The sequence below is a fragment of the Sinocyclocheilus anshuiensis genome, unplaced genomic scaffold (assembly GCF_001515605.1).
Source record: "Sinocyclocheilus anshuiensis isolate Anshui unplaced genomic scaffold, SAMN03320099.WGS_v1.1 scaffold214, whole genome shotgun sequence".
NCBI lineage: Eukaryota > Metazoa > Chordata > Actinopteri > Cypriniformes > Cyprinidae > Sinocyclocheilus > Sinocyclocheilus anshuiensis.
Genome location: NW_015544136.1, coordinates 722,021 through 728,376, shown reverse-complemented (window position 1 = coordinate 728,376; position 6,356 = coordinate 722,021). Strand labels below are relative to the sequence as shown.

The window sequence follows — 6,356 nt, the reverse complement described above, 5'->3', positions numbered from 1 at the left end:
TTTTTCCCCATACATTAGAATGTGTCCTGTTTAAGTTTATATTTTTCTGAACAAAAAATTATCATCATCATGCATTTTTTATTATGTTTGACAGAAGACACGCACTAAAATGTCATTCAGTGTAACAATATTTATATACCAAAAAATCTTGTTAGGCATATTTAAAACATGAATCATTTGACGACATATTAAAAGACTCTATTTAAGCATCACAGTGCAGCCCTCAAACATCAATTAACTTTAATTTTTTAATCTTTATACTTTGCTAATGTCCTTCAAACCACTATGTTTTCCGATTTGCCAGCAATAAGTTTTTGTAAGGAAGTGAAAATCATTTAAAATATATTCAAACTTAGTATGATCATATATTCTTACTTGTATTTTAATAAGTACAGGTCAGAATAAGTATATTGTTTAATTTTTACATAAATATATGGGTTAATAAATACGACACAATTAATAAATAATTTATTAATAAATAAAGTCTCTCTGCCCAGAATTATTGGCAAGCTATTATTCCAACAATTACAATCCTCAATACCCTTCTCTTTTCCTGGCTAAAGGCACGCTCACACCAAGTACGGTAAGGATAGAGATTAAAAAATAAATAAATCAAAAAAAGTGGAGGAAAAAAAACCCTTCTGTATAAAAGAATAGCAGATTCCACAGCACAACTAACGATAACTGCACAGAGAAACAATATTGTTGGAATTTCTTTTATATTGTTGGATTTTTTTTTCCAGCTGATGAATGATAAAAACATTGACAGCCAATTAGAATTCATTCAACTTTAAAGAGCTTGAGCACTTAAAGTGGCAGACAAAAAATCTGCAGCACATGCTTAGAATGAACAGTGCTATTGTTCATCAGCATCACTTAATATTAGTCAGCATTATGAGATGTACAAAATGGTGTACATTTTTATTATAAATACTGACGAAATACATTATTATAACAATTCACAAATTTTATTATATAGTGTATCGGCTATATATGGGTCAAAGACGAAAAGGGTGTTTCAAGCATCAAAAAAATAAAAGTGTAATACAGCTTTAAATTTAGGTTTTTTTCCCATACATTAGAATGTGTCCTGTTTAACTTAATATTTTTCTGAACAAAGCATAACAACGATCATGCATTTTTTTACCATGATTTACAGACGACACCCACTAAAATGTCATTCAGTGTAACAATATTCATATACCAAAATAATCTTGTTAGGCATATTTTAAACATGGATCGTTTGATGACATATTAAAAGACTATATTTAAGCATCACAGTGCAGCCCTCAAATACAAATTAACTTTAAATTTGAAATCTTTATAGTTTGCTAATGTCCTTCAAACCACTAGGTTTTACCTATTTGTCAGCAAGAAGTTTTTGTAGGGAAGTGAAAGTCAATTAAAATATAATAAAATTTAGTATGATCACATATTCTTTTTTGTATTTTAATAAGTACAAGTCACAATAAGTATATTGTTTAATTTTTACATAAATATATCTGTTACGCTGAATGACCATGGTTTGTTACTCTAAATGACGATTTGCCAGAAAGAGAGATAATATTGCCATTGTTCCCATAACTGACATGTTTTTAGTAGTCTGTGTCATAAAATTTAGTAGTATGTGTCAATTTTAGTCTGTGTCATAAAATTAGTTTTAATAATATTCCTGAGTAAATGACTGCAGAAGCAAATTTTAAAATATAATAAGCATTTTACTGATGCTCCCCTGCCATGCTTGCTTAGCTTGTCACTTTGTTTCTGACTTGCTCTTACCCAAAAATGGCTGCTTGCAGCCATATTCATTAACACTTTCTGTTTGCCAACATAAATGACATTATCAGGATGAGTATTTGGGTGGAGAATCCCCTCAAATGATCTCTATTGAACTTGATTGGCAAGCTATTATTCTGACAACTGCAATCCTCAAAATCTTTCTCTTTTCCTTGCTAAAGGCACATTCACACCAAGTACGTTAACTAGAATGATAAAGATATAGTTAAAAAAAAAATTCTAAAAATAAAAGAATAGCAGATTCCACAGCACAAATAACGATAACTGCACAGAGATAATGATAGAATCTCTTTTATGTTGTTGGATTTTTTAATTTTTTTTTACAGCTGATGAGTTTAAAGAGCTCGAGCATTTAAAGCAGCAGAAGATAAACCTGCAGCGCATGTTTAGAACGAACATTGCTATCGTTCATTAGTGTGGAGGCTAGCATAGTTACTGTTATAGTTACCTTTATTGTTCTTGGTGTGAAGGGGCTTTAAGAGTGCCACCTAAGCTACTGGGTCCGCACTTCAATTAAAAAAAAGCATTAAAATATTAATATGTATTATGTTTAACACTTATTTGTCAATGTTAAACATTCCTCATTTATCTGTAATATAAATAAGATGCTAAAATTGTTATTTATACAGTGATACTGTCATTCAGTGTAAAGGATGACACTGTGGTGTAACAGAGAATTTGCATTTCACTGAATGACAAAACCATTACCCTGAATGACGAAACTTCTACATCAGCTAATATTTCAGGCAATCAAATGGCCACCTATTTCAAACAGTGAACTTGACCAGTAAAGTTAATCACAATTATTCACAACATCTACTTGTTTTTAAAAAAATCTAACATTAAAAGTGTTTTTGGCATTTCACTGAATGATGTGTTTTTTGTAACCTATGTTACCACACCATGAAAAGGTGAAATTATCAAGTATTTAAGAGCAATAAACTCACTTTTCTGCAGCACCACACGGTCTTCCAGGTGCCATTTAATAATATCACAGACTGCCGAATAACTACCAGTTTTTTTATGATTTCAGAATAACTTCTTATTCCTGTTACAGTGAATGACAGCTGGGGAAATGCAGAACAATGGAAAATCAATCAATAGAATGACAGAATTCTTCATCTTCATATAACATTAGCCAACATTATATTCCAAAGCCACTCACATAATGCAGAAACACTCAAGCAAGCAAAACACACGCAATGCGTGCACGTATTTGTACTGGTGCAGAATGAGAGGGACAAGTAGTGCAGCCTAGCGCATTTCACACAGGCTGCTAGATTCACTTTCGCCAGAAAGTCGTGTATGCCTAAGTTTGAAAATAAATTATGTTTATAGTGAATGCCCCTATAAATGGTCTTATTTTTACGGTTTAGTTTTAATCCAAATGATGCATGTGCTAAGTGAGTGAACATCAAAGATCACACAACAGAATTGTGCGCGCTCTCTCGCTCTCTCTCCCTACCGTTAAGTAACTTGTGCATTGTTTTACTTACTTGTTTTTGACATATCCGACCGAACTACAAACTTTCCAGTGATGTCTGTGAGAAAGGGATATTAACTCGACAAGCTTGCGCATGCGCGCCGCTGCGCGCTCAACCCACTCTGCGTGCTTTGCTTATCAGCTCGCACACGTCAGCTATACAGGTGTTAATACTAAATTTTAACATTATATTCATTGCATACATATACTTCGTAGACATCCTTAATCTCTAATAACCATTCTGCTGTCTGTTGTTCTATTGTCGGTGTTTCTTTGTCTGAATACGGCACTTATCTCATGCTGTGTGGTAACGGCGTTTGGTATCGGGGCATTTTAACGAGTACAAGAGCTCAGTATCGGGTCCGATACCGATACCAGTATCGGTGCATCCCTAATGCTGACATAAACCACTGACAGCTGGTTTGATAAACACAACAGTAGAGGACACTTGTTCTTTCAAGTGTAATTATTCGGCATTATCATTCTCTTCAGAAGATCAATTTACGAAAAAAAAAAATTAAAAATGAAGATTTTTGACTTCAAAGGCAGAAGGGCAACTCGACAATCTCATGGAGTCTTGAAGTCTTTGATTTCTTCCATATGGCTCAAGTATTCCCAGCTGAGTGAATTTACTTTTGAAATGTGAATTTACTACCCTTTAAGACTGAAATCAGAAAGCATTTCAAATTAAAAGACTTAGAGAACAACTTTCACCCACAAAAAATGCCTGTTGTTTGTAAAACAGACACACTTGCCCTTGTAACTGAGAACTCCCATGTTAATTGGACTTAAACGACAAAAGTCACTAGATGCAGGCCACCATGTCAGTATATATTTTCCCAAACACATTAAACAGGTGGTCCTGTCTCACAATCTGACTGACTTCTCTCTCCGCTCCATGCCAAATAGCCCGGTGGATGTCTCCAGCTCTGGACTTGATCTTTCCAGAAAGGAGAACAACCTTGATGTTTCCAGACACTGTTTGTCAGTAGCTTGCACTTTTTCACTTTTCATTTTTAACCTCCCAGAGAGCAAAGTCTTGCTCATTCTGATTCTGATTCTAATATAACTAGCATACATGTTTCACTTTTTGTGAGAAGTACCCCTACAACAACTTCTGAAAGTGAACGGTAGTGTTTTACTATAGCATTACATAAAAATGTCATTTTAACATGAGTTTAGGAACTGAATAATAAAAAGGAAAAATACAACACTGCTTAGTTTTTACTCTATGAATTCAATATGCACTGATTCTTATTTAAGCTACAAAAATTATTTAGGTAAGAGCAGTGAGTGATTTTCTGTCTTTTGTTCATGGCCCCAAATATTGCAAGCAGTAGCGATATGCATATTGCGTATATATGTACATTTGCGATATTTCGATAATTTCGATGTATTGCACAGCCCTATGCCCTGCCAAGAAGAACAGAGTTGAAATTTTGCACTTAACAGATACAAGTTAGGAGCTAAGCCTTTTAAGTTTAAAATAAAACCAGGTCTTGGGGTTCAGACACAAAACAGGTACTGTAGGTGACATTGATTTATACTTCAAACTGACATTGATTGTGAATTACACAGAGTAGTAAGGGTATCAATACTCAAATGGATCATAACAGGGTTACAGAAAGACTGATTTAAATGCCTCAAAGCAATAATTCCATTCTCTTTAAATTCACTTCGACAGCCTTCAACAATGTGGGAGCCAAAAATAACAATTTCATGCATCTCAACAGCTGAGATCTGCAGCGGCCCACACAAAACATATATCAAGAGAGAAATAGATGAATTAAAGGATCTTAGATAAAAAATTTTAAATAACAATAATAGTCTACATTACTTTACGGTCACACTGTTCTACCTAAAGCATATTGCGAGCTAATTTCTTGCCCTTAAAAATTACATGAAAAAATCTGATAAAAACTGATCACCACCTTGAAAAAAATTAAGGCATTTAGTCAATGGTATTGATGTGTTACATAACAGCTCTTCCTGTGGGGAGGGGATTTAGGACAATTATAAATCTGGATGGAACGAAAAGAAAGTACACGACAGCTCATAATCATACGCCGACCCCTAGAGACTTAAAATATCCCACAGACACACTTTAACAATTCAATACATGTGCTGTGTACGAGAGAGCTAATTTAACATGGAGAAAAACAGATTGGCATTCCAGCACAGAACACAAAAGACGTCAAAACCAGGAAATAAGAGAGCAAACGGAAAACAAACAGTACGAGAGAGACATGGCATTTCCAATTAGGGATCAATACAGTATCTATCCATCTATCCATCAGAGGAGGGGGAGGTTTGGGTCTAGCAAGTCTTTGTTTCAACTAGAGGTGCGTGATATAACGATTTTTGATGGTGGATGATTAAAATGTTTCTACGATCTGCTTTTGAAAAAATATTATATCACTCTACAGCACACATTCTGTATGCGCAGTTCTGGTGCCTCCGTCTCAATACACTGTACAACGCGACATACATTCGCATCTAGGGCAGGGCTCTACGCTTACTTTTTCTTTAAAAATTTAGGAGCACCTTCTAATCAAAAATCCAAAATTTGATAAAAAAAAATTAGCCTTCCCATTACGAGGTGATATTTGACTCCTTAAAATGATTTACAGTGGAAATTTGTTTTTACCTTTGTAATGCATTTTTTTTTTACTTTATTAAAAGTATGTCATCTTTTAAGTCAAAAATAAATAAATAAATAAATAAATATATATATATATATATTTTATAAACTTTTTAAAAATTCTAATTGAAACTACAGAATAAGCACAAGTAGAATAAGAAGAATAAGTAACCAATCAAATGAAATCAGTATTAACAAAATTAATTACACAAAAGTGGCTTGTAGGTGTATTTTCAGATATTTAACGAGGCTCAGAGGTGGCATGAGTGCAATTAAAACCATAAATTCATGTTGAGATTCATATTTTAAATATAAAATGTTGAATATAGAAATATTAAATGATTTAAATAACTGAAAAGAAACTTTAAAAATGAAACTAAAACTGCCAGCAGGTGGCGGCAAGTCACTGATTTTATCACTGAATCATTAATTCAA

General features: G+C 33.5%; 1 protein-coding gene across 5 annotated transcripts in view; it reads right to left on the bottom strand.

Moving 5' to 3' along the window:
• Window positions 1–6,356, bottom strand: part of LOC107694965 (KAT8 regulatory NSL complex subunit 1-like) — a 105,680-nt gene that overhangs the window by 93,052 nt on the left and 6,272 nt on the right. The window contains exon 1 of one of the 5 annotated variants that reach the window (XM_016494696.1): window positions 2,745–2,798. The exons of the other annotated variants lie outside the window; for them this stretch is intronic. The gene's annotated coding sequence lies outside the window, so the exon portion shown is untranslated. Of the gene's footprint in view, window positions 1–2,744; window positions 2,799–6,356 lie in introns of those variants that run through there. 5 annotated transcript variants of the gene reach the window in all.